The sequence below is a fragment of the Paramisgurnus dabryanus genome, chromosome 20 (assembly GCF_030506205.2).
Source record: "Paramisgurnus dabryanus chromosome 20, PD_genome_1.1, whole genome shotgun sequence".
NCBI classification, from domain to species: domain Eukaryota; kingdom Metazoa; phylum Chordata; class Actinopteri; order Cypriniformes; family Cobitidae; genus Paramisgurnus; species Paramisgurnus dabryanus.
In genome coordinates, this window is record NC_133356.1 from 419444 (window position 1) to 439983 (window position 20540).

Here is a 20540-nt window from a genome sequence, read left to right on the forward strand (position 1 = left end):
AGTTTAGGATACTGGAGTTTAGGATACTGGTGTTTAGGATACTGGACATGCGGATGCTGGAGTTTAGGATACTGGAGTTTAGGATGCTGGAGTTTAGGATACTGGAGTTTAGGATACTGGACAGGCGGACGCTGGAGTTTAGGATACTGGAGTTTAGGATACTGGACATGCGGATGCTGGAGTTTAGGATACTGGAGTTTAGGATACTGGAGTTTAGGATACTGGAGTTTAGGATACTGGAGTTTAGGATACTGGACATGCGGATGCTGGAGTAAGGACTTCTAGTGGGTTGGTGTCAAAAATGCCATTCATTTAGTCTGCCGAAGTACCCATAGTGGTGGCGAGGGATCGTACTGAGTTTGTGTCAACCATGGACGCGTTAAACCGGTTACAGAATGGACACTTTTGGATTTTCAAAGATTTTTACCCTAACCAGGTAATGGACACCTCTAGGGGTGCCATTGAGTTGCGGGACCACCCCCCTCGACCCCCCCTCGACCCCCAGTGACACGGAACCACTATTTGTCCATTTGCCCATTATTGGTCCGGATTTAGCGCCACACCCCTCGGGACCCCCGGGCACGCCCCCCAGGACACGCCCCCCCTGACACGGACCCACTATTTGTCCATTTGCCCATTATTGTTGCGGATTGACCCCCTGACCCCTCCTGACCACCCCCCCGACCCCCCCCCCATGACACGGACCCACTATTTGTCCATTTGCCCATTATTGTCGCGGATTGACCCCCTGACCCCTCCTGACCACCCCCCCGACCCCCCCCATGACACGGACCCACTATTTGTCCATTTGCCCGTTAGTTGCGCGGGTCGACCAACTGACCCCACCGGACCGCACCCCCGACCCCCCCCATGACACAGACCCACTATTTGTACATTTGCAGACTACTTTTTTGGGAAAAGGTCCAAACCCCAAACGGACGTCACGGGCCCTGCTTACGTCCCCTCACGCGCCCTGTAGCGCAGAGTTTGACGCGAAAATGTCGTTCCTGTCCGTTTTTGCTCAATTTGGACCCTAGCTCTACCGAACCACCCCTACCCCCTCCTCCTCCATCGGCTGTAAGCTTGCCAGTCGTCCGTTTCGAGATCCGGCCCGTCTCGGGGTCCTGGGGACGTAGTGACACGAACCAGGTACGAAAATTAACATTGCTTTAATGGAGACGTGTCAGTGCCGTCACGCGGCCCCGTAAGGGCGCGCGGCTTCGAAACGCACGTGGTATCCCCTTGCCGACGGCCCAGCTGAGGAATCCGGCGGCCTGCCCCCCGAGAACCTTTCGTGACCCTACTTGCCAACCCTAACCCTAGGCGTTTTGCGATTGCACTGGGAGGCACACCGAGGGCGCTGTGGGCACGGCGTACGCCGAATGCGCGCGGGCTTCGGAGACGTCATGCCAGGGCCCTCTACTGGACCGCACGCCGAATTTCGGGCACCTAGTCCTTTTCCTGGCCTCGCGGGAGCACTGACAGTTTCCCGCTAAAACTGCGGGTTCGCGGACGGTGTCCGATCGGGTCGAAATTCGGCACCCGCGTGCTTGGGGGCCCCGCCGTACGGGCCCCCGAAGCGCAGACCCCTGGGACCTTCAGAAAAAAAATTAGCGAAACGGAGCTCGAATGGCAAACTACATGGTCTGGTGGTCTAGGCCATCAAGAGGATCATGATGAGTGATTTTGAGAACATTTGGACAACCTTGTCTTATTTTGGAGCTACGTTCTCCAGATTCGGATATGTCGATCGGGGGCCCCCCAGAGGTCATATGACACCGCGCGGGGTCACGAGGAGCGCGTCCACAAACCCATTACGGAAAATAACATTGGTTTAATGGAAAAGTGTCGCGACCCCCGCGCGGTCCCCGAACGTCGCGCGGCCCCGATACGCCCGTCGTAACATCCCACGTGGGGCCCGGCCGGGGACTCCGAAGCACGCGGCGGAGAGCCTATCGCGAGCTGAGTTACGAACCCTAAAACTGGGATTTCGGGGCGCTCCTGTGCGCACGCGATGCGGCGTTGGCGCGCGAGTTTCGGATATGTCGGGCCAGAGCCGCCCGGCAGACCGCGTGCCGAATTTGGCGAGCTTACGACTTTTCCCGTCCTCGCGGGAGACCCGACAGTTTCCCGCGTTTCGCTACGCGGGTTCGTGTCGGCTTCCGATCGGGCCGAAACTCGGCACGCGCGCACTCCGGGGTCCCAAACGACGGAACCCGGAAGCGCAGACTCGAGCGACGTTCGGAAGAAGAGCCGTAGGGCCGTATCTCGCGCGGCGGTCGCACTTTGCGGTGGGTTTACGCGGTCGCGAAGACTCCGATTCGACCGGTGCGCGCGCGGGTCTGCTAGTCCGGACGTCCTCTCCGCGGAACGCCGAGCGTCGCGGCCGAGACCCCTTCGCGACTCGACCTGCCAGCCCTAGTTTTAAGGTTTTCGGCAGGGCGTAGCGCACGCGCCTTACGCCGTCGGCGCGCGGGTTCCGGATATGTCGCGTTAGAGCTGTCCGGCAGCCCGCGCACCGATTTCTGCGACCTTTCGACTTTTCCCAGCTTAGCGGGAGACCTGACAGTTTCCCGCTACCGGCCGTGGGTTCGTGCCGGAGTCCGATCGGGTCAAAAATCGGCACGCTCTATGTCGGAGTTCTCCCGAGACGGACCCCCGAAGCGCGGGCCGCTGCGGCGTTCCAGAAAAAATAGATTCCAAAAAAGCAACGAAAACTTGAGGCCTGAGGCCTATGGGAATTATAATGGGGGAATTTGATGTTTTCGGACGGCGGCCAAATTTTTTCTTTCGCGCCACGACGCTCGTCTTCGGATATGTCGTAGAGGGGCACTCTGTGAGCCAGGGCCCCGAATTTGGGGCACCTAGGCCCTTCCGGGGCCCTTCGGTGAGGCTGAGAAAATCCTCATTTTTTCACGTTTTTTGTATGGGACGTGAAAATTTGTCACCAGGGAACAAGTTTTCTAGGCGTTTCAGACGACGCTGATTCACCTGGTAAAATTTCTGTGAGAAGGATTTTTGAGTTTGGACTTGTGTGTTTTTTTGTGTGAAAAAGGGTGAAAAAAAGCTCAATTTGGGGCTTCATTGCTCAGTCCAGGAAGGTCGTAGGGACACAAATGAGGGTTCGTTGGAAAGGCCCGGACAAGACCTTTACAAAGAGCCCAGAGTCGAGGGTGTGGCCCATTCAAGGGCGGAGCTAGAGGCATTTAAAAATCAGAAAAGTGTGAAAAAGCTCAAGTTTAGGGCTCTGTTTCTCGGCCCAGGAAGGTCGCAGAGACTCGAGTGAGGGTTCGTTGGAAAGGCCCGGACCAGGCCTTTCCAACGAGCCCAAGGTCGAGGGCGTGGCACTCTTTAGGGCGGAGCTAGGGGCTTTTGAATTTAAAAGCTCGTTTTTTATATCTCCGGCAGGGAAGGTCGTAGAGACTCGAGGCTGGTGTCGTTCGAAAGGTCTCTCCGAGCCCTTTCGAACGACACCAGCCTCGAGTCTCTACGACGTTTCCTCGCCGAGATATGGTTTTCCACTTTTGAAAATTTATGAAAAAGGCTTGTTTTCAGGGCTCGTTTGCTCAGCCCAGGAAGGTCCTAGGGACTCGATTGAGGGTGCTTTGGAAAGGCCTGGACTAGGCCTTTCCAAAGAGCCCAGGGTCGAGGGTGTGGCCCATTCAGGGGCGGAGCTAGGGGCGTTTAAATATCAGAAAAATGTGAAAAATCTCAAGTTTAGGGCTCTGTTTCTCGGCCAAAGAAGGTCTTAGGGACTCGAGTGAGGGTTCGTTGGAAAGGCCCGGACGAGGCCTTTTCAACGAACCCGAGGTCGAGGTCGTGGCTCCTTCAAGGGCGGAGCTATGCGCTTTTGAAAAGGCGTTTTGAAAACGATGGTTTTTCGGAAAGAGGCGGGGCCATAGAGACGTGGGGGTTGGGGGCGTGTCTGAGGGGGCGGCGAGACCTTTCAAACGACACCACCCCCAAGTCTCTACGACATTCCTTGGCCGAGATAGATTTTTTTTTTTTTGGTGAAATGTTCAAAAAAGACTTTCTTGAAGATTTGCCTCAATATCTTTTCTGTGCGAAAATGTGTAAAAAATGCTGATTTTCAGGGCTCTGTTTGTCGGCCCGAGAAGGTCGTAGACGCTCCATTTCGGATTCCTTAAAAAGCCCCTGGGGAGACCTTTCGAAGGAGCCCGAGTTCGAGGGCGTGGCCTTCTAGGGGGCGGAGCTACGCGCATTTGAAAAAATAGCCAAATTTCGTATATCTCCGGACCGGAAGGTCATAGGGACATGGGGGTGGGGGCGTTTGAAAGGTGGCGGAAAGCCCTTTCCAACGAGCCCAAGGTCGAGGGCGTGGCACTCTTTGGGGCGGAGCTAGGGGCGTTTAAAAATAAAAGCTCGTTTTTCATATCTCCGGAAGGGAAGGTCCTAGAGACTCGTGGGTGGGGGCGTTTTGAAGGTCTCGGAGAGACCTTTCGAACGACACCAGTCTCGAGTCTCTACGACGTTCCCTCGCCGAGATATGGCTTTCCACTTTTGAAATTTTATGAAAAAGGCTTGTTTTCAGAGCTCGTTTGCTCGGCCCAGGAAGGTCCTAGGGACTCGATTGAGGATGCTTTGGAAAGGCCCGGACTAGGCCTTTCCAAAGAGCCCAGGGTCGAGGGTGTGGCCCATTCAGGAGCGGAGCTAGGGGCATTTAAATATCAGAAAAATGTGAAAAATCTCAAGTTTAGGGCTCTGTTTCTCGGCCCAGAAAGGTCGTAGAGACTCGAGTGAGGGTTCGTTGGAAAGGCCCGCACTAGCCCTTTCCAACGAGTCCAAGCACGAGGGTGTAGCCTAATAAGAGGCGGAGCTACGGTCATTTGAAAATGTAAAAAAAAAGCTTGTACTTATGTTTTTTTTTTTTTTTTTTTTGAAAAAGGCTAAGGTTTAGTGCTCTTTTTCTCAGCCGAGCAAGGTCGGAGACACTTGAGCTTGGGTTCGTTGGAAAGCTCTGGAACAGTACTTTCCAACAGTGTCAATGGCAAGGGCGTGGCCCTCTTGAAGGCTAAGCTACGGGCATTCAAATTGGGAAAAAAAGGCCGAAATTCATTGCCTGAGACAAAAAAATTCCCGGATTTACTTCAAACTCGCACCACACGTAGAGGGTGCCGAGACTAAGACATGAATGTGTGTACCACGTTCATAGCTCATTCCTGCGCCGAGATAGAGGCCTGACACTCGCATGTAAATAGTCTGCCAATGGACGAATAATGGGTTCGTGTCAGTTTTTTCCTTTGGAGCCTCAGCGATTTCGACCGCATGACTGCGACGCGGACGAAGCACGGATAGCGTCAAAGTCACTTGCGCGCGCGTACGACAACGTGCGGTCAAGAACATGTCGTATGTACGCGCAAGTGACCTCGACGCTCTCCGCGCTTCGTCCGCGTAGCGGTAGTGCGGTCGAAATCAGTGAGGCTCTTAAGGAAAGCAGTGACACTAACCCATTATTTGTCCATTGGCAGACTATTTACACGCACGTGTCAGGGCTCTATCTCGGCACAGGAACGAGCTAGGAGGGCGAGACCCGCGCACCCGTCTTAGTCTCGGCACGCTCGACGCGTGGTGCGAGTTTGGTGAAGATCGGAGGAGGTCGAAAATTTGGTCAAAAAAACACCAAAGGGGTACCCCTTACGTCATTTTTTTGGACAAAATTTTAAAGTTTGCCGGATTTAGCTCAAACCTCTCACGCGTGACGAGGAGGTCGCGCCGTGCTCGGGAAGGCGCGTTTGGGGGCGGTGACTCGTTGTGGGGCGGAGCTACGGCACTGACACGTGTCATCGATTCCATTCAAAAATAAATAGTGGGTTTGTGTACATGTCGAATTTGCGCGAATGTCACCTCGACGCGATCGGGGCGTCGTCCGCGTCGAATCCGCGCGGTCGAAATCGCCGAGGCCCTTGAGGAAAAAACTGACACGAACCCATTACGCGTCCATTGGCAGACTATTTACATGAGAGTGTCAGGCCTCTATCTCGGCACAGGAACGAGCTAGGAGGGTGGTACCCGCGCACCCGTCTCAGTCTCGGCAAGCTCTACGCGTGGTGCGAATTTGGTCATGATCCGGCAAGGTCAAAATGTTCGCTCGGGAATAGACGACCGGGGTACGCCTTAACGTGTTCATCTCGGCGCGCTCTACGCGTGGTGCGAATTTGGTGCAGATCCGCGCAACTAACGGGCAAATGGACAAATAGTGGGTCTGTGTCATGGGGGGGGCGGTCAGGTGGGGTCAGGGGGTCGACCCGCGCAACTAACGGGCAAATGGACAAATAGTGGGTACGTGTCATGGGGGGGGTCGGGGGGGGGGGGTCAGGTGGGGTCAGGGGGTCGACCCGCGCAACTAACGGGCAAATGGACAAATAGTGGGTACGTGTCATGGGGGGGGGTCGGGGGGGTGGTCAGGAGGGGTCAGGGGGTCAATCCGCGACAATAACGGGCAAATGGACAAATAGTGGGTCCGTGTCATGGGGGGGGGTCGGGGGGGTGGTCAGGAGGGGTCAGGGGGTCAATCCGCACCAATAATGGGCAAATGGACAGATAGTGGGTCCGTGTCATGGGGGGGGGGGTCGGGGGGGCGGTCAGGTAGGGGTCTGGGGTCAATCCGCACAAATAATGGGCAAATGGACAAATAGTGGGTCCGTGGACGTTTGGGGGGGTCCCGGGGGGCGTGTCCGGCCGTAACGGGTAATCGGACAAATAGTGGGTCCGTGGACGGGGCAGAGTGTCCCCCTGGTGGCCGAGCGCCGAACGGCGTCAGAAATCCCTAAACCCCGTGGAAAACCAAGTCGGCCATCTTTTGGGGGAGGGGCGCGAAAACTGCGCAGGCGCGACCGGCCGGCCGCGCGGGGACCCCCTGAGGCGTCCGCTCGTCCGTGAAAAATTTTGGGCGCGCGGCGCGCAGCTGACAGTTACCCCATCCCACTCGCCTCTATTTTAGTCTAAGGATGTACGCTGTCCTAACCTGGTTCCCTAGGGCGAGTTTAGGATACTGGAGCTTAGGATACTGGACATGCGGATGCTGGAGTTTAGGATACTGGAGTTTAGGATACTGGACAGGCGGATGCTGGAGTTTAGGATACTGGACATGCGGATGCTGGAGTTTAGGATACTGGAGTTTAGGATACTGGACAGGCGGATGCTGGAGTTTAGGATACTGGACAGGCGGACGCTGGAGTTTAGGATACTGGAGTTTAGGATACTGGAGTTTAGGATACTGGACAGGTGGACGCTGGAGTTTAGGATACTGGAGTTTAGGATACTGGACATGCGGATGCTGGAGTTTAGGATACTGGAGTTTAGGATGCTGGAGTTTAGGATACTGGAGTTTAGGATACTGGACAGGCGGATGCTGGAGTTTAGGATACTGGAGTTTAGGATACTGGACATGCGGATGCTGGAGTTTAGGATACTGGAGTTTAGGATACTGGAGTTTAGGATACTGGAGTTTAGGATACTGGAGTTTAGGATACTGGAGTTTAGGATACTGGACATGCGGATGCTGGAGTTTAGGATACTGGAGCTTAGGATACTGGACATGCGGATGCTGGAGTTTAGGATACTGGAGTTTAGGATACTGGACAGGCGGATGCTGGAGTTTAGGATACTGGACATGCGGATGCTGGAGTTTAGGATACTGGAGTTTAGGATGCTGGAGTTTAGGATACTGGAGTTTAGGATACTGGACAGGCGGACGCTGGAGTTTAGGATACTGGAGTTTAGGATACTGGACATGCGGATGCTGGAGTTTAGGATACTGGAGTTTAGGATACTGGATTTTAGGATACTGGAGTTTAGGATACTGGACATGCGGATGCTGGAGTTTAGGATACTGGAGCTTAGGATACTGGACATGCGGATGCTGGAGTTTAGGATACTGGACATGCGGATGCTGGAGTTTAGGATACTGGAGTTTAGGATACTGAAGTTTAGGATACTGGAGTTTAGGATACTGGACATGCAGATGCTGGAGTTTAGGATACTGGAGTTTAGGATACTGGAGTTTAGGATACTGGAGTTTAGGATACTGGAGTTTAGGATACTGGACATGCGGAAGCTGGAGTTTAGGATACTGGAGTTTAGGATACTGGAGTTTGAGATACTGGACATGCGGATGCTGGAGTTTAGGATACTGGAGTTTAGGATACTGGAGTTTAGGATACTGGACATGCGGATGCTGGAGTTTAGGATACTGGAGTTTAGGATGCTGGAGTTTAGGATACTGGAGTTTAGGATACTGGACAGGCGGACGCTGGAGTTTAGGATACTGGAGTTTAGGATACTGGACATGCGGATGCTGGAGTTTAGGATACTGGAGTTTAGGATACTGGAGTTTAGGATACTGGAGTTTAGGATACTGGAGTTTAGGATACTGGAGTTTAGGATACTGGAGTTTAGGATACTGGACATGCGGATGCTGGAGTTTAGGATACTGGAGTTTAGGATACTGGACATGCGGATGCTGGAGTTTAGGATACTGGAGTTTAGGATACTGGACAGGCGGACGCTGGAGTTTAGGATACTGGAGTTTAGGATACTGGAGTTTAGGATACTGGACAGGCGGACGCTGGAGTTTAGGATACTGGAGTTTAGGATACTGGACAGGCGGATGCTGGAGTTTAGGATACTGGAGTTTAGGATGCTGGAGTTTAGGATACTGGAGTTTAGGATACTGGACAGGCGGACGCTGGAGTTTAGGATACTGGAGTTTAGGATACTGGACATGCGGATGCTGGAGTTTAGGATACTGGAGTTTAGGATGCTGGAGTTTAGGATACTGGAATTTAGGATACTGGACAGGCGGATGCTGGAGTTTAGGATACTGGACATGCGGATGCTGGAGTTTAGGATACTGGAGTTTAGGATACTGGACAGGCGGATGCTGGAGTTTAGGATACTGGACAGGCGGACGCTGGAGTTTAGGATACTGGAGTTTAGGATACTGGAGTTTAGGATACTGGACAGGCGGACGCTGGAGTTTAGGATACTGGAGTTTAGGATACTGGACATGCGGATGCTGGAGTTTAGGATACTGGAGTTTAGGATGCTGGAGTTTAGGATACTGGAGTTTAGGATACTGGACAGGCGGACGCTGGAGTTTAGGATACTGGAGTTTAGGATACTGGACATGCGGATGCTGGAGTTTAGGATACTGGACATGCGGATGCTGGAGTTTAGGATACTGGAATTTAGGATACTGGAGTTTAGGATACTGGAGTTTAGGATACTGGAGTTTAGGATACTGGAGTTTAGGATACTGGACATGCGGATGTTGGAGTTTAGGATACTGGAGTTTAGGATACTGGACAGGCGGATGCTGGAGTTTAGGATACTGGACATGCGGATGCTGGAGTTTAGGATACTGGAGTTTAGGATGCTGGAGTTTAGGATACTGGAGTTTAGGATACTGGACAGGCGGACGCTGGAGTTTAGGATACTGGAGTTTAGGATACTGGACAGGCGGACGCTGGAGTTTAGGATACTGGAGTTTAGGATACTGGACATGCGGATGCTGGAGTTTAGGATACTGGAGTTTAGGATACTGGATTTTAGGATACTGGAGTTTAGGATACTGGACATGCGGATGCTGGAGTTTAGGATACTGGAGCTTAGGATACTGGACATGCGGATGCTGGAGTTTAGGATACTGGACATGCGGATGCTGGAGTTTAGGATACTGGAGTTTAGGATACTGGAGTTTAGGATACTGGTGTTTAGGATACTGGACATGCGGATGCTGGAGTTTAGGATACTGGAGTTTAGGATACTGGAGTTTAGGATACTGGAGTTTAGGATACTGGAGTTTAGGATACTGGAGTTTAGGATACTGGAGTTTAGGATACTGGACATGCGGAAGCTGGAGTTTAGGATACTGGAGTTTAGGATACTGGAGTTTGAGATACTGGACATGCGGATGCTGGAGTTTAGGATACTGGAGTTTAGGATACTGGAGTTTAGGATACTGGACATGCGGATGCTGGAGTTTAGGATACTGGAGTTTAGGATACTGGACATGCGGATGCTGGAGTTTAGGATACTGGAGTTTAGGATACTGGACATGCGGATGCTGGAGTTTAGGATACTGGAGTTTAGGGTACTGGACATGCGGATGCTGGAGTTTAGGATACTGGAGTTTAGGATACTGGAGTTTAGGATACTGGACATGCGGATGCTGGAGTTTAGGATACTGGACATGCGGATGCTGGAGTTTAGGATACTGGAGTTTAGGATACTGGAGTTTAGGATACTGGACATGCGGATGCTGGAGTTTAGGATACTGGAATTTAGGATACTGGAGTTTAGGATACTGGAGTTTAGGATACTGGACAGGCGGATGCTGGAGTTTAGGATACTGGACAGGCGGATGCTGGAGTTTAGGATACTGGACATGCGGATGCTGGAGTTTAGGATGCTGGAGTTTAGGATGCTGGAGTTTAGGATACTGGACAGGCGGACGCTGGAGTTTAGGATACTGGACATGCGGATGCTGGAGTTTAGGATACTGGAGTTTAGGATACTGGAGTTTAGGATACTGGACGTGCGGATGATGGAGTTTAGGATACTGGAGTTTAGGATACTGGAGTTTAGGATACTGGACAGGCGGACGCTGGAGTTTAGGATACTGGAGATTAGGATACTGGACAGGCGGATGCTGGAGTTTAGGATACTGGACATGCGGATGCTGGAGTTTAGGATACTGGAGTTTAGGATGCTGGAGTTTAGGATACTGGAGTTTAGGATACTGGACAGGCGGACGCTGGAGTTTAGGATACTGGAGTTTAGGATACTGGACAGGCGGATGCTGGAGTTTAGGATACTGGACATGCGGATGCTGGAGTTTAGGATACTGGAGTTTAGGATACTGGAGTTTAGGATACTGGAGTTTAGGATACTGGACGTGCAGATGCTGGAGTTTAGGATACTGGAGTTTAGGATACTGGAGTTTAGGATACTGGAGTTTAGGATACTGGACAGGCGGACGCTGGAGTTTAGGATACTGGAGATTAGGATACTGGACAGGCGGATGCTGGAGTTTAGGATACTGGACATGCGGATGCTGGAGTTTAGGATACTGGAGTTTAGGATGCTGGAGTTTAGGATACTGGAGTTTAGGATACTGGACAGGCGGACGCTGGAGTTTAGGATACTGGAGTTTAGGATACTGGACAGGCGGATGCTGGAGTTTAGGATACTGGACATGCGGATGCTGGAGTTTAGGATACTGGAGTTTAGGATGCTGGACATGCGGATGCTGGAGTTTAGGATACTGGAGTTTAGGATACTGGAGTTTAGGATACTGGACATGCGGATGCTGGAGTTTAGGATACTGGAGTTTAGGATACTGGAGTTTAGGATACTGGAGTTTAGGATACTGGACAGGCAGATGCTGGAGTTTAGGATACTGGACAGGCGGATGCTGGAGTTTAGGATACTGGACATGCGGATGCTGGAGTTTAGGATGCTGGAGTTTAGGATGCTGGAGTTTAGGATGCTGGAGTTTAGGATACTGGACAGGCGGACGCTGGAGTTTAGGATACTGGAGTTTAGGATACTGGACATGCGGATGCTGGAGTTTAGGATACTGGAGTTTAGGATACTGGAGTTTAGGATACTGGAGTTTAGGATACTGGAGTTTAGGATACTGGACGTGCGGATGCTGGAGTTTAGGATACTGGAGTTTAGGATACTGGAGTTTAGGATACTGGAGTTTAGGATACTGGACAGGCGGACGCTGGAGTTTAGGATACTGGAGATTAGGATACTGGACAGGCGGATGCTGGAGTTTAGGATACTGGACATGCGGATGCTGGAGTTTAGGATACTGGAGTTTAGGATGCTGGAGTTTAGGATGCTGGAGTTTAGGATACTGGAGTTTAGGATACTGGACATGCGGATGCTGGAGTAAGGGAAACTAGCATTTTCGTGGGAGCGAAGCCCATTCATATAGATTGCCAGAGGCTGCATAGGTGGGGCAAGGGATCGCGTTCAGTTCGTGTACATCCAGGGACCACTCAAATAAGTTACGAGCAGACGTTTTTCCCTTTCTGGGGGCAAGGCGGCTTTTTTCCGCATAGGCCCTGTACGGACACCTCTAGGGGAGCCCTCGTCATTCGGGGTAGTCCCGCGGAAAGCCTTCCCATCCACCTTGGTGCCTACCATACGTTATATGGGGCCCGCGGGAAGCCTATTCGTCCCCCTGACCGCCTTTTATCTTCATCTCGTCCACCGAGCGCCTACACGTCCCCCTGACCGTCGACCCTTCACCGTAGTCTTCCTCGCTCCCGCGGAAAGACTATTCGACAGCCTACGCGTCCCCCTGACCGCTTATTCCTCTTCATCTCGTCCAGTGAGCGCCTATTCGTCCCCCTGACCCCCTAGCCTCACCGGAGTCTTCCTCGCCCGCGGAAAGCCTATTCGTCCCCCTGACCGCTTAGTTTCTTCATCTCGTCCAGGGAGCGCCTATTCGTCCCCCTGACCCCCTAGCCTCACCGGAGTCTTCCTCATCCCGCGGAAAGCCTATTCGTCCCCCTGACCGCTTATTTTTCTTCATCTCGTCCAGGCAGTGCCTATTCCTCCCCCTGACCCCCTAGCCTCACCGGAGTCTTCCTCGGTCCGCAGACGTCCTATTTCATCCCCCTGACCGCCTACCCATCCCCCACACTCCCGTCTACTGTCGAATAAGCGGCGAACGTAAGGCGGCGTATCTAGGCGACCGTAGGTCGTGGGGCCTCGAGACGGGGCTCGTTTTTCTCGTCGCGACCCACCGGCCCCGCATATAAAGTTCCGCGTGCCCCGGGCCCCGTTAAGCGCTCGATCGGCCCCAAAAGCCAGCAACAGCCTATTTTCTTAGGCTGTTACAGGACGCCGCGCATCTCTAAGATCGAAGGTCGCGGGAGCCTCCAGATTTGGGTCGGTGGCACCTGAGGGGCCCCCGAACTGGCCCCTGAAGTTTCGGCCCTCTGCGTCGTTCCTAAGTATGGTTTTTTGCCTCTTGTGCAAAAATTAAATTTTAGAAATTTTTTGCCATTCAAAAGGGTCTGGAGGGTTTAGCCTGATAGAGCACACGAGAGATTTCTTTGCAAGGGTCAAAATTTTTTCGCCTAGCTCCCAGGGAGCAGCCGCTCGGGTATGACGGGTGGGGGCCTCTGACGAACCGGGGCGCAAAGTCTGGGGCCCGTCGGGCGCTCGGGGGCCGTACGGGACCCCCGGACGCGCCCAACTTACGCCATTATACGGTAGGCGGTCGGAGGTAGGTTAGGGGTTGGGGAGGCCCTCGGGCCCCGGGCCCCGAAATTCAACACGTCGCGTCTGCTGGGGCCCTGACGAAGGGCCCCCGAGTTTCGCGGCTCCCGGTGCCCTCCCTGCGAACCGGGACCCCCGGACGCGCCCAACTTACGCCATTATACGGCAGGCGGTCGGAGGTAGGGTTAGGGCTCGGGAGGCCCTCGGTCACAGGGGCCCGAAACACGGCTCGTATTTCTCGTCGCGAGCCACCGACGGCGTCTCAGAAGTTCCGCGTCCCCTCGGGTTCGTTAAGCGTTCGTCAGGCCCCAAAAGCCAGCAACAGCCTATATTCTAGGCTGCTTTTGGACGCTCTGTTTCTCGGAGGTCAAAGGTCGAGGGGCTTCGAAATTCGGGTCGGTGACACCTGAGGGCCCCTCGGACGGACCCCTGAAGTTTCGGCCCTCTGCGTCGTTCCTAAGTATGTCTTTTTGCCTCTTAGGCAAAAATTAAAATTTTAGAAAATATGCCATTCAAAAGGGTCTAGAGGCCTTAGGCTGAGAGAGCACACGAGAGATTTCTTTGCAAGGGTCAAAATTTTTTCGCCTAGCACCCAGGGAGCCGCCGCTCGGGTATGACGGGCAGGGGCCCCAGCCGAACCAGGACGCAAAGTCTGGGGCCCCTCGGGCGCTCGGGGGCCGTACGGGACCCCCTGACGCCCCCAACTTACGCCATTATACGGTAGGCCGTCGGAGGTAGGGCTAGGGTTCGGGAGGCCCCGGGGCCCCGGGCCCCGGAATTCAACACGTCGGGTCTTCCAGGGCCCCTCTGTCGGGGCCCCGAGTTTCGCGGCTCCCGGTGCCCTCCCTGCGAACCAGGAAGTCCCACCTGTAACTTATTCGACGGCAGACGGACAGGCCTATATCTCAGGGGTCAAAGGTCGCAGGGGGCCCGAAACACGACTCAGCGTATCGACTCGGGACCACGGGTCGGGGCCCTGTGTTCCGCGTCTCCTGGCCCTTCCGAAGAGCGTTTCGTGGCAAAAAAAAAACGCTCCGCGAGCACATGGTGCTAGTGAGACCATGTGGTGCGGAGGTGTAAGAACGGATAACGAAAAACACTTTCTCGCGCCTGCCGTCCGTCGAGGGCCGCGCGACGTAAACACGTGCGAAGTTTGGGGCCCTTCGGGCCCTCGGGTGCCGTACGGGAGCCTTGTCCGTTTGGCGTCAAACAAGTGGCCGTTGGGAGTTTCCTGTTTGGCAGGAAGGTCGCAGGGGCCCGGAACTCGGCACGTCGCACCGCCTGGGGCCCCATAGTCGGGGCCCCGAGTTCCACGGCCCCAGGCGCGACGGGAAGTCCCACCTGTAACTTATTAGACGGCAGACGGACAGGCCTATATCTCAGGGGTCAAAGGTCGCAGGGGCCCGAAACTCGGCACGGTGTAACGGCGAGGGCCCACGGGTCGGGGCCCGGAGTTCCGCGGCTCCAGGCCCCTCCCGACCCTGTTTTGTACCGTGAAGAAAATGCCTTCACGAGCACATGGTCTCATAGAGGCCTATGTAAGGCAGAGAGACTTATGAAAAATAATAAAAAATACTTTATTGCACCACAGGGACGCGACTCCGCCGTACGTGGTCGAGGGCCACGCGACGCAACTTTCTGTAAAGTTTGGGGCCCTTCGGGCCCTCGGGTGCCGTACGGGAGCCTTGTCCGTTTGGCGTCAAACAAGTGGCCGTTGGGAGTTTCCTGTTTGGCAGGAAGGTCGCAGGGGCCCGGAACTCGGCACGTCGCACCGCCTGGGGCCCCATAGTCGGGGCCCCGAGTTCCACGGCCCCAGGCGCGACGGGAAGTCCCACCTGTAACTTATTAGACGGCAGACGGACAGGCCTATATCTCAGGGGTCAAAGGTCGCAGGGGCCCGAAACTCGGCACGGTGTAACGGCGAGGGCCCACGGGTCGGGGCCCGGAGTTCCGCGGCTCCAGGCCCCTCCCGACCCTGTTTTGTACCGTGAAGAAAATGCCTTCACGAGCACATGGTCTCATAGAGGCCTATGTAAGGCAGAGAGACTTATGAAAAATAATAAAAAATACTTTATTGCACCACAGGGACGCGACTCCGCCGTACGTGGTCGAGGGCCACGCGACGCAACTTTCTGTAAAGTTTGGGGCCCTTCGGGCCCTCGGGTGCCGTACGGGAGCCTTGTCCGTTTGGCGTCAAACAAGCCGCCGGTGGGAGTTTCCTGTTTGGCAGGAAGGTCGCAGGGGCCCGGAACTCGGCACGTCGCACCGCCTGGGGCCCCATAGTCGGGGCCCCGAGTTCCACGGCCCCAGGCGCGACAGGAAGTCCCACCTGTAACTTATTAGACGGCAGACAGACAGGCCTATATCTCAGGGGTCAAAGGTCGCAGGGGCCCGAAACTCGGCACGGTGTAACGGCGAGGGCCCACGGGTCGGGGCCCGGAGTTCCGCGGCTCCAGGCCCCTCCCGACCCAGTTTTTTACCGTGAAGAAAATGCCTTCACGAGCACATGGTCTCATAGAGGCCTATGTAAGGCAGAGAGACTTATGAAAAATAATAAAAAATACTTTTTTGCACCACAGGGACGCGACTCTGCCGTACGTCGTCGAGGGCCACGCGACGCAACTTTCTGTAAAGTTTGGGGCCCTTCGGGCCCTCGGGTGCCGTACGGGAGCCGTGTCCGTTTGGCGTCAAACAAGTCGCCGGTGGGAGTTTCCTGTTTGGCAGGAAGCTCGCAGGGGCCCGGAACTCGGCACGTCGCACCACCTGGGGCCCCAGAGTCGGGGCCCCGAGTTCCACGGCCCCAGGCGCGACAGGAAGTCCCACCTGTAACTTATTAGACGGCAGACGGACAGGCCTATATCTCAGGGGTCAAAGGTCGCAGGGGCCCGAAACTCGGCACGGCGTAACGGCGAGGGCCCCCGGTTTGGGGCCCAGAGTTCCACGGCTCCTGGCCCTTCCCGAGCCTGTTTGTTATTGGCTAATATTTTACAATTGGAGATGATTACTTAAAAAACTCTAAGTCCAAAACAGCATCCCGGTCGTAACTTAAATGCCATCCCAGTCATGACTTAATTTACTTGAAATAAACATCCCAGTCATTGCTTAAATAAGCATCAATTGTACATGATGTGCAAAAAAAACTCTAAGTCCAAAACAGCATCCCAGTCGTAACTTAAATGCCATCCCAGTCATGACTTAATTTACTTGAAATTAACATCCCAGTCATAGCTTTTTCAGCTTAAGTTCTATAAGCTGTCATTGTACATCCCGACTGTAACTTAATCAAAAGGGCCTAAATAGGCTGTCATTGTACATCCCGACTGTAACTTATTTGACAGGACCCAAATAGGCTGTTGCTGGACAAGCCGTTTTTAGCCTAATTATGCATAATTAAAATATGCAAATTACCCTATGACGTTAGACACGCCCCCCTGTAGGCGTGGGAACGAAAAAACGCCGTTTGAATTAGGAATTTTGGCGAGTTAACCCTCTATTTAACACTGTCCAGCAACAGCCTATTTGGGCCCTTTCGAATAAGTTACATCTGGGATGTACAACAACAGCCTATTTAGGCCCTTTTGATCAAGTTACAGTCGGGATGTACAACAACAGCCTATTTCGGTCGCGTCAATTAGGTTACTGCCGGGATGTCCAATGACAATCTAATCGACCATGTCAAATAAGTTGCATTTGGGATAAAAATTCAAAAAATCATCCCGACTGTCACTTAATCTAAAGGGCCTAAATAGGCTGTTGCTGTACATCCCGACTGTAACTTAATCAAAGGGGCCTAAATAGGCTGTTGTTGTACATCCCAAACATAGCTTATTTGACAGGGCCCAAATAGGCTGTTGCTGGACAAGCCTTTTTTAGCCTAATTATGCAAAATTAAAATATGCAAATTACCCTATGACGTTAGACACGCCCCCCTGTAGGCGTGGGAACGAAAAAACGCCATTTGAATTATGAATTATGACGAGTTTACACTCTATTTAACACTGTCCAGCAACAGCCTATTTGGGCCCTTTCGAATAAGTTACAGCCGGGATGTACACCAACAACCTAATGTGGTAGTGTCAAATGAGTTACAGTTGGGATGTACAACAACAGCCTATTTCGGTCGCGTCAAATAAGTTACGGTCGGGATGTCCAATGGCAACTTAATCGACCATGTCAAATAAGTTGCATTTGGGATAAAAATTCAAAAAATCATCCCGACACTAACTTAATCTAAAGGGCCTAAATAGGCTGTTGTTGTACATCCCGACTGTAACTTAATCAAAAGGGCCCAAATAGGCTGTTGTTGTACATCCCAAACATAGCTTATTTGACAGGGCCCAAATAGGCTGTTACTGGACAAGCCGTTTTTAGCCCAATTATGCATAATTAAAATATGCAAATTACCCTATGACATCAGACACGCCTCCCTGTACGCGTGTGAGCAAAAAAAACACCGTTGGAATTATGAATTATGACGAGTTTACACTCTATTTAACACTGTCCAGCAACAGCCTTTTTGGGCCCTTTCGAATAAGTTACAGCCGGGATGTCCAATGACAACCTAATCGACCATGTCGAATAAGTTGCGATTGGACTCTGGCAGGAGGTCCACCTTCGTGATCCAGGGTGCTCGACCCTTCCGACCAGGGAGCCCCATGGCCGGATACGGTGGTGTCCGACAACAGCCTAGTCTGGTCGCGTCGGATAAGTTACAGCCGGACAAGGTCGGCTTAAAAACTCTAAGTCCAAAACAGCATCCCGTTCATAACTTATTTTTACGGTCAAAATAAGCTGACACTGGGATCAACCTATGCTCCAAAACCTAAGTCGATGGGGGTTGACCAACTGTGGGAAATCTTTCGGGTTGACCAACGGTCGGAATTTCCATAAGGGCCGGGAGGATGGGGCTTTGTCCGGAGAGGGGGTGCTTAAGAGTGGGATGCCAGGGCCCAAACGGAGAGCCGGGTACGGTCTCTATGGAGCCCCAGGGTGTCCGACTCGGGGTCCGAGGGACCCCATGGTCGGGGACTGTAGTGTCCACCGACAGCCTATTCTGGTCGCGTCAAATAAGTTGCAGGTGGACACGGGCAGCTCATGCACATCCATGATCCAGGGGGCTCGACCCACCCAGCCCTTCCGACCGGGGAGCCCCACGGTTACAACCGGACGAGATCAGCAAAAAAACTCTAAGTCCAAAAGAGCATCCCGTTCGTAGCTTTTTCACATGGTCAAAATAAGCTGATACCGGGATCGACCAACGCTCCAAAACCTAAGTCGATGGGGGTTGACCAACTGTGGGAAATCTTTCGGGTTGACCAACGGTCGGAATTTCCATAAGGGCCGGGAGGATGGGGCTTTGTCCGGAGGGGGGGTGCTTAAGAGTGGGATGCCAGGGCCCAAACGGAGAGCCGGGTACGGTCTCTATGGAGCCCCAGGGTGTCCGACTCGGGGTCCGAGGGACCCCATGGTCGGGGACTGTGGTGTCCACCGACAGCCTATTCTGGTCGCGTCAAATAAGTTACAGTTGGACACGGGCAGCTTATGCACATCCATGATCCAGGGGGGCTCTACCCGCCCAGCCCTTCCGACCAGGGAGCTCCAGGATCGTGTCCACCGACAGCCTATTCTGGTCGCGTCAAATAAGTTACAGTTGGACACGGGCAGCTTATGCACATCCATGATCCAGGGGGGCTCTACCCGCACAGCCCTTCCGACCAGGGAGCTCCAGGATCGTGTCCACCGACAGCCTATTCTGGTCGCGTCAAATAAGTTGCGATTGGACACAGGCTGGAGATCCACCTCCGTGACCCAGGGTGCTCGACCCACCCGACCAGGGAGCGAGCCCCATGGCCGGATACGGTGGTGTCCAACGACAGCCTAGTCTGGTCGCGTCGAATAAGTTACGACCGGACAAGATCGGCTTAAAAACTCTAAGTCCAAAACAGCATCCCGTTCGTAACTTTTTACACGATCAAAATAAGCTGTCACCGGGATCAACCCCACGCCACATCCATGATCCAGGGTGCTCGACCCACCCAGCCCTTCCGACCGGGGAGCACCATGGTCGGATAAGACCGTGTCCAACAACAGCTTATGCTGAGTCCATCAAATAAGTTACAACTGGACAAGCTGACCAAGAAACCTCTAACATCTATCACTGGGTTCGACCAATGCCACATCCACCATCCAGGGCGCTCGACCCACCCAGCCCATCCGACCAGGGAGCACCATGGCCGGATACGGTGGTGTCCAAAACAGCATCCCGCACGTAGCTTATTTTGACCCGTGGAATAAGTTACGACCGGACAAGATCGGCTTAAAAACTCTAAGTCCAAAACAGCATCCCGTTCGTAACTTTTTACACGATCAAAATAAGCTGTCACCGGGATCGACCCACGCCACATCCATGATCCAGGGTGCTCGACCCACCCAGCCCTTCCGACCGGGGAGCACCATGGTCGGATAGACCGTGTCCAACAACAGCTTATGCTGAGTCCATCAAATAAGTTACAACTGGACAAGCTGACCAAGAAACCTCTCTAACATCTGTCACTGGGTTCGACCAATGCCACATCCACGATCCAGGGCGCTCGACCCACCCAGCCCATCCGACCAGGGAGCACCATGGCCGGATACGGTGGTGTCCAAAACAGCATCCCGTTCATAACTTATCACATGGGGAAAATAAGCTGTTACTGGACAACGTTAACGGGGTCGTATCTCGGCCGGGGAAGGTGCTACGGACACGGGGCACGGCTCGTCGGAAAGGTCTCTCGGCGGGGCGTCCGTGGGTGCCGGTCCCGAAGACCTGGGTCGAACCAGGCCGGAGCTACGGCCGTGGGAAAATCAAGGGAGGGACGCCGTATCTCGGCCGGGGAAGGTGCTACGGACACGAGGCACGGCTCGTCGGAAAGGTCCCTCCGCGGGGCGTCCGTGGGTGCCGGTCCCGATCGGCTAGAGTGAACGGTGCCGGAGCTACGGCCGTTGGAATATTAGGCTGTTTTTGTTCAGTTCATCCCGCGCGTAGCTTATTTTGACCCGTGGAATAAGTTACGACCGGACAAGATCGGGTGAAAAACTCTAAGTCCAAAACAGCATCCCAGTCATAGCTTATTCAGCTTATGTTCCATAAGCTGTCATTGTACATCCCGACTGTAACTTATTTGACAGGACCCAAATAGGCTGTTGCTGGACAAGCCGTTTTTAGCCTAATTATGCATAATTAAAATATGCAAATTACCCTATGACGTTAGACACGCCCCCCTGTAGGCGTGGTA